The sequence below is a fragment of the Lycium ferocissimum genome, chromosome 9 (assembly GCF_029784015.1).
Source record: "Lycium ferocissimum isolate CSIRO_LF1 chromosome 9, AGI_CSIRO_Lferr_CH_V1, whole genome shotgun sequence".
Lineage (NCBI taxonomy): Eukaryota > Viridiplantae > Streptophyta > Magnoliopsida > Solanales > Solanaceae > Lycium > Lycium ferocissimum.
The window spans coordinates 48,107,290-48,115,883 of NC_081350.1; the positions used below are offsets into that span (position 1 = coordinate 48,107,290).

An 8,594-nucleotide genomic window follows, 5' to 3' on the forward strand; every position below is an offset into this window, starting at 1 on the left:
ACTCCCCACTACCTAACCACCCCCCCCCCCGGGTCGGTCCAATTATATGTGACGATATTCAACTTGACACGATGTTCAAGAAAGATTAATGTATTTTAAATGCTTAAAACAAGTTATAAACATTTGTATGGTTATAAATCATCTCATTAACGGTCAAATGTAATGTTTAAATTTAAATTATTTCTAAATGTAGAAAGATATCATTCTCTTTTGGACAAAACAATAAAAAATATATCATATAAAATGAGATAGAGGGAATAGATGTTATAGTTTTAAGCATAAAGTGCCTAAATGAGGCTCATGTTGTGTTATAGACCAAAAGGGAGTTCAACTCAAAGGGCTAGTAGCTAGTCTATTAGGTGGGAGAGCTTATTTAGCTATAATAATAAGCTATAAACTTAAACAAGTATTTCTCTGATTAATCAATAAGGAATAATTGACACATAACAAGTGTCCCCCTTTGAGGACGAACGACTTTGTTGATCACAGCACACACTTCTATTGGGTACAAGCCACTACTTGGGGACACGGTGCGGTCAGCATTTTATGTGTGTCCTCCTCACTGCTTGAATTACACTATAGCAGCTCAGTGATGAAGTGCGGTCAGTTGAAAGATTCCGGACCACACTTGGACATTGTGGTCCGCACTTTCTAGTTGCAGTCCGTGCTTTTGTAGTTCCTGATTCTTGAATTCAAACCAGCTCTCTGAAGTTTCCCAGTGCGTCAGTGTGCTCAACACTTCGCCATTGCAGTCTGCAATCGGTCTCCCTTTTCGGCTCCTCAGTGGCCTTCTAGTGCGGTCAACACTCACTGCCGTTAGCACTCGACTTCTGCGGTCAGCACTTGACTTCTGCGGTCAGCACTTGGCTCAACACAATTTTCTTCTTGCTTCAGTTTTTGATCTTTTTCAACTCATTTTTCACCAAGCTAAGCCAATTGGATCAATTCAACACCTGAAACCAAACATTTTATTAGACTTTAACATCAAATAATTACTTTTCGGACTCAACAACAACATTAAAAGGTAGTGACAAGTGAATAAAATCACCTCTTATCAAATATACACCAGATCGTCTACCACTAAAAATTACATCGAACTTCATTTCACCAGAGGAGTGAATTGTGCTTCCTTGGAGTAGCTAATTTAGCTGAGTAACCTAATCTAGGTGGGTTAGCAAATTTTGTACCTTCACAACCTTTTTGGATTACATGAGTACAAAAAGATGATATGACTCGCACTGCAAACAGAAGGACAAGAGAACACACAAGGGTACAATGGCTATGAAAAGTCTTTCAAAATTCGTTCTTTCCCAGTTTGGAAATCTTTAGTTATTTTTCTTTTCTCTTTGCAAGGACTATTCATAGTCATTGAAGCTTCTTTGGAAAATTCTAGGGTGAGTGGTGCTTGAGAAACCTTTTTGGAACATTTAACTGGAGAAAATTGCGAAGCAGAGCAATATTATTTGTCCACGTTGGTACTCCACTATAAGATTTGACTACAATTTCTTAAAGTCTCATACGGAGGCTAAAGAGCTAAGACCATATATTTTGTTATACCACAAAAATCACCATTCAGTGCGAAATACAAAAGTGATCTTATAATATTTCCCTTTTCTGGATGATCATAGTTTTGTGCAGCAATAGATATGGAGTTCCAAGTAAGTTCTTTTGTGATGTTTTACTTGCTCTTGACTTTCTTATCACTTAATTCCTCTCCCATTTTTGGACAAGAGAACCAACATTATGCATCAATTGGAAACAAAATTGATGCAAAAAAATCTATCATTATTGGTGTTACTATTGTCTCTTCTGGTGGAAACTTTGAGTTGGGATTCTTTGCAACACAAAACACTTCAAATTATTACTTAGGCATATGGTACAAAGACATAAGCCCACAAACTGTCATGTGGGTAGCAAATAGGGAAACAAAACTTTCTTTCTCTGAGATGGATAATGCAGAATTCAGAATTAGGAATGGAAATTTGGTCCTCTTGAATGGGACGCGACGAATAATATGGTCAACAAATGTCAACTCCAAAAATCCTAACTCTGTCACTGCTGTTCTTGGTGATGACGGAAATTTTGTTTTAAGAGACGGAATAAATTCAACATCTCGAATACTCTGGCAAAGTTTTGACCATCTTAGCAATACGTTTGTGCCCGGTTCAAAAATTAGCTACAATAAAAAAACCAAAGAATTGAAATCCATCACATCCTGGAGGAGTTTAGAGGATCCGAGTCCAGGGCCGTTCTCTATAGAGATCGATCCAATAGGTGGCGCGTTCAGAGCCATGTGGAACGGAACGGAGGAATATTGGAGCAGTGGAACATGGAATGGAGATACATTTACCAATTTGCCACATACTAAGCCCCATACTACTGTCAACAATACTTATATCAACGATGACAAGGAGATTTCGTACACCTATACCTTATATAGTCCGTTACTCATATCAAGATTCGTGATTGATGTCACTGGGGAATTGAAGCAATTCACATGGATTGATAGTTCTAAGCAATGGAATGTATTTTTTCTTCGACCGGCACAGCCATGTAACGTCTATGCTTATTGTGGGGCATTTGGAACTTGCAATCCTAACTCAAGTTCATTATGCAGTTGTTTGCCCGGTTTCGTTCCTAGATTAGACAACGATTGGGATTTGAATATTTTTTCTCAAGGTTGTGTTAGGAAAGCAAATTTAAGCTGCGGTAATTCCAGTGCTCCCTTTAAGGACAAGTTTTGGTTGATGTCCCGTGTGACATTACCGAAATACTATGAAACTATCAGAGTTACAAGCGCGACAGAATGTGAATCTACTTGTTTTAATAATTGTTCTTGTACTGCTTATGCTTATGATGGCAGTGAATGTTTAACTTGGAGCAGAGAATTACTAAATTTGCAACAACTGCCTCAAGATGATCAAAAAGGAAGAAATTTATTTATCAAACTCGCTGCTTCTGATTTTCCAAGTGACCAAGGTAATTGAATTTTTGAACTAAAATCAAATGTTATGCAACTGTGTCATTGCTGCAGCCATTTTAGAGCCTTTTTTTGACTTGTTATCAACCTTCAAAAACACAATGCTTTGATTGACAAACCGGATGACACATTCTTGTAGTTAGTTGAAATTCTTCTGTCAAATTGACTTTTCAATCCTCAAGTTTTCTAAGTAGATATATACTTATTTTTTATCTAGCAGCAACGAAGCAGAAGCAATCTTCGATGAGGGCCAAAGCCATTGTTCCTGAAATAGTATCTGTCATAATTCTACTGGTATGCTGCTTTACCTACATTTACTTTAGAAGAAGGATTGCAAAAAGAAAAGGTAAATCCAAATAAGATGAGAAGATGTTATATATAACAATAGTTCTTGATTTTTTTCGGTCACAACTCTATCTAAATAGTGTTTCTAACTCATGATATTCGATTTTTCTTTAGTCCAAAGGAATCATTTGGATCAATGGCAGAGTAGCGAAAACGCCATTAATGATTTGACAAATGAAGATAAAAATATTATCGATGTTCCATTTTTTAGTTTCGAAAGCATATTAGCTGCTACAGATCGCTTCTCAGAGGCAAACATGCTCGGACGAGGAGGCTTTGGTCCTGTTTATAAGGTCATTTGAGATCTTACATATACATTCGTAACTTATTTTTACCCCTCTGTGTGATTTCAACTATATAAATTAAAACTGAGTTCATTATTTTGATACATTTTATATATTACTTAGGGGAAATTTCCAGGAGGAAGAGATATTGCAGTAAAAAGGCTATCAACACAATCTGGACAGGGCATAGAAGAATTCAAGAATGAAGTGCTATTAATTGCAAGACTTCAACATCGAAATCTTGTTAGACTTTTGGGTTACTGCGTAAAGGGAAACGAACAAATTGTACTTTACGAGTACTTGTCAAATAGAAGCTTGGACACATTCATATTTGGTTAGTTTTCTCTTGCTAATTTTTTTATTTTATCTTTTGATCAAATTAAGAGTTATTATTGCGGTTAATTGATATTAATTTCTCTCGATACAAGACAAAGAAAATCGGATATTGTTGGATTGGAAAAAGCGATTCAATATTATACTGGGAATTGCCCGTGGACTGTCATATTTACATCATGATTCAAGGTTGAGAATCATCCACAGAGATTTGAAAACTAGTAACGTTTTACTAGATGAAGGAATGAATCCCAAGATTTCGGATTTTGGCTTAGCAAGGATTGTTCAAGGAAACACCACACAAGCAAAGTCGTTGGAACCTAGTAAGTTTAACATATTAGTTCTAATGTTTAGAGCTATGGCTCACAGAGGGGGATCCAGGATTTTTACTTATTAATGGCTTTAACCTTAAGGTTCTTAACACTGAAATTTGTACTTTTGGAATAATGTGCTCGGAACTAATATCCATTCAAACTTTCGTGGGATTTACATAAAAATCTATACATTGTGTCGAAAAATACTCTGGATCCGCCCCTAAATGCTTAATATTATGATTAGTTAAAAGAGCCAGTTTGATTGGAAGTTCTGTTTAAGAATTTACAACAACATAACCAGTGTAATCCACCAGTGGGGTCTGGGGAGGGTAGTGTGTATACAGACCTTACCACTACCTTGGGAGGTAGAGAGGTTGTTTCCGATAGACCCTCGGTTTTGTTTAAGAATTTCTTTTTCTGTTTTTTACGATATGATTCAAAACTGTTTACTAATATTTGTGTGATTGTTCGGTCTTAATTAGTGGCTATATGTCTCCGGAGTATGCATTGGATGGATTATTCTCAACTAAGTCAGATGTATTTAGTTTTGGAGTAGTTATACTTGAAATCATCAGCGGCAGAAGAAACACAGGATTTTACAATGAAGGAATAAACCTCTTAGGACATGTGAGCGAAAAAATTAATTGACCAATTTTGCAAAATTTGATGTTCACTTTATGACATTATTTTGGCATTATGGTGCAATTGCAGGCTTGGAGATTGTGGACGGAAGAGAAGGCAATCAATTTGGTGGATGAATCGTTACATGAAAGTACATGTAACATAGATGAAGTAATAAAATGCATTAATATTGGTCTCTTATGTGTACAAGAAAACTCTAGTGATCGTCCAAATATGTCCAATGTTATTCTGATGCTTGGTGGTGAAAGCATGAGTACTCTTCCAAGACCAAATCAACCAGCATTTGTGGCAAGACCAACTGCTTCTAGTACATCTACAACTTTATCTACCAACAATGAGTTAACAATTACAATTGAGAAAGGTCGATAAATATGGGAAGATAAGTGTATCAAACATTTGTGTTGATATTTATGTGATTCACTTTTCCTGAGTTAACAATTACAATTGAGAAAGGTCGATAAATATGGGAAGATAAGTGTATCATACATTTGAGTTGATATTTATGTGATTCACTTTTTCCTTAGGGAGATGAGTGTATATGTTATATGCCATGTTACTGAAGGGAAGGGTAGACTTGTCATCTCATGTAAATAAGGAGGGCATATTAGTCATTGATTGGAGAAAGATTAGTTATGTAGTTAGTAGGTATAAGTTGGGAGAATTCTTGTATTGCGAATTAAGATGAAATAATATATCTCTTTGTTCTCCCTAATCACACAACTAACTCAGTTCAGAAGTTGTTCTTCTTCTCAGCTTCTTAGGAATTGTAATTCCAATGCTTTTCATTGAGTACATTACAGTATCTTCAAAAAATGAAAAACTGCTATATATCATTTTTATATTTCGCGCAATACTAAATTTAAACAAATTACACCTTGTGGTGACCTAAAAGGTTTCAGAATTCAGATTACTAATAGAGGTACCAAGTGGTGGCACTGGCACGTTCTATTAGCTAACGTTGAATTGAAAAGAGAATTCAAGGTGAGTTAACATATGTGCCTTTATTAAGGTTATTTTCTTTTAAATGTTTCCATGCTTTTTAAGAATTTATATAATGCATTTATATAATGCATTCATATTTCTTTTAAGTCTCGCTCCAGCTCTAGTTAGGCAAATTATTGAAATTCACAGAGCACCGTTATGGTGTACCAACATTTATTTACTTAGAATCTATATTGACTTATGTATGTATGGTAGGGATCTAGTAGCTCAGTTGGTTGGCTACCTGAACTCTCACCTTGTTGGTGAGGGTTCGAATTCCCACATTGTAATTCCCTTCCCCATTTCCCCTTCCCCTACCCCCTATGTAATAACAATTTAAAAAAAAAAAAAAACTTATGTATGTATTACTAGCAAACTATGCCCGTGCGATGCCCAGGGCCCAATATAATTAATTTGGTTACTCAATTTAGTTAGTCTTTATGGTTTGTATATTTTGCAAAGTATACTACGATTCTCCTTAGTGAGTCTTCATTTTTTGTTTCATTTCCTCTTATTTTTTCCCTTAATTTCTCAATTGTTGTTAAAATTTGTCTTATTTTGGTTATGTCCGCCTCTTTTTATATTTGGTAAGTTGACAATTCAAATATCCTACATGTCAAGTTTATAATCACAAGATTCAAATGATATTTTATTATATTATACACATTTTTAATTTAGAACCATAAGATTCAAAAGTCTATCTTTATTTCTTAAACTCCGTGTCTGGTCAAACGTAGACACTTAAATTGAGATAGAGGGAGTATATGCCAAATGAAGGAAATAAAAGGACAATTGAGACATTGTGGACACGTGGGGACTTAAAAAGTAAACACACAAGAGGTAGTATTAATATTAAACTTCTGAAATGTACACATGTTAGTCTCGGCTCAGAGTACAATTTCAGTTGCTTTTCGTACAACTTATTGTTGCTGTGTTCGTCCACTTGGGCGTTTGTTGTTAAAAATAAAAAAAATAAAAAAAAATCTTATTTTGGTTATGTCCGCTTCTTTTGTTATTTAGTAAGTTGACAATTCAAATATCTTCCATGTCAAGTTTATAATCACAAGATTCAAAGGATATTTTATTATATTATAGACATTTTTAATTTAGAACCACAAGATTTGAAAGTCTATCTTTATTTCTTAAACTCCATCTCTAGTCAAACGTAGACACTTAAATTGAGACAAAGGGAGTATATGCCAAATGAAGGAAATGAAAGGACAATTAAGACACTGGGACCCGTGGGGACTTAAAAAGTAAACACACAAGAGGTAAAATTAATGTTCAACTTCTGAAATGTACACATGTTATTCCCTACTTAGCGTACAATTTTAGTTGCTTTCTGTACAACTTATTGTTGCTGTGTTCATCCACCTTGGGCGTTTAATGTGGCCAAGTACTATGGAACGAAGGGAGTACTTCATTTATGTAACACCTCGTAAAATCCATATTAAATCATGTTCATGACTCAGGAGGTTAGAAACCCAAGAAAGAGAGTGTTGGAAATCGAAAATATGTTTCAGTTCAGAAAACCATGTGTTACTCTCCAAAGGACAGTCCATAACATGTGTTACAGCCCGTCATTCATACCGTAACAGGCACGCTTGCGAAATCACCGTCTCGTAACTTTTGGACCAAGGACGGTTCATCGTTATGGACTGTAACATGTGTTACGGCCCGTAATGGGTGGCCGTAACCTAACCCAAAAACGAAGTTGCTCACTGGAATTTTGGCCCATGTTACGATCCAAAGGTTACGGTCCGTAACTATGTCGCGACTGAGACTATTAAAAGATGGGAATTCAGTTTTTATTTCACAATTCCCATTTCTCTCAAGCCCTAAAACGAAAACCCTCTCTTCTCAACTTCTCCAAGCATCAAGGTAAGCCCCTTAACACTATCCTAAGTGAACTCCATTAATTTCCCATGAATCCTAAGTAGAAATTTCATGCTTTGTAACATAGGGTTTTCAAGAAAACCCAATTGAAAGGAATTCAAGGCCAAGGGTTAGGATTCTTCTTCCAAGATCAGATTTTTATTACAAGTTGGAGCATTACCAGGTATGTAGAGTTTCTATCCACGTGTGGGAACATCTTTGTTCTTCCCCACGCTACGTTCTTTCATGATTATACGCAAGTTCTCCAAAAACTAGGGTTTTAGCCATGTTCATGATAACCCTAGGTCCATGTACTATGTTATATTAAGCGTTGTGATATAATCTCGTTGTTGTGTTCTTGATATTTCATTTTGATTATTGAGAATCTGTCAGTAATCCATGAAAACCCATATCTTGTATTCCATGAGTTCTTGCATGCATGTTTTTAAATAAAAATGCTTATTTCATGAATATCCTACATGTCTACAAGTTTTCATGCAATTGTATTATATAATTACCTTCATGCCATGATTCAAGATACATACATGTATAATACAACAAGTTATTTCACGAAAATCATGGGCTTCTTGGCCAACTATATCATGTTCGTGTTTTTGGGAGTTGCACAAGTTACCAAGAAGGCTCAGATAGCCTGAAACTACGTAGCCAATGTAGGACAAGAATCGTTCCGCCCAGTTAGGAAGATTTCTTAATTTTACACTAAATGGATCTATCAGACACGTTACCACCTTATACTCTGGCAAGGTATGGGGGCTCTGTGTCCGCAAAGTACCAGACCACAGTACTATAGCGGTTCATTTTTTCCGATTCGCATTTGCA

General features: G+C 35.7%; 1 pseudogene; it reads left to right on the top strand.

The window, feature by feature from the left end:
• The first annotated feature begins 1,300 nt into the window (after positions 1-1,300).
• LOC132031137 (G-type lectin S-receptor-like serine/threonine-protein kinase At4g27290) lies at positions 1,301-5,598 on the top strand (annotated as a pseudogene).
• The last annotated feature ends 2,996 nt before the right edge of the window (positions 5,599-8,594 follow it).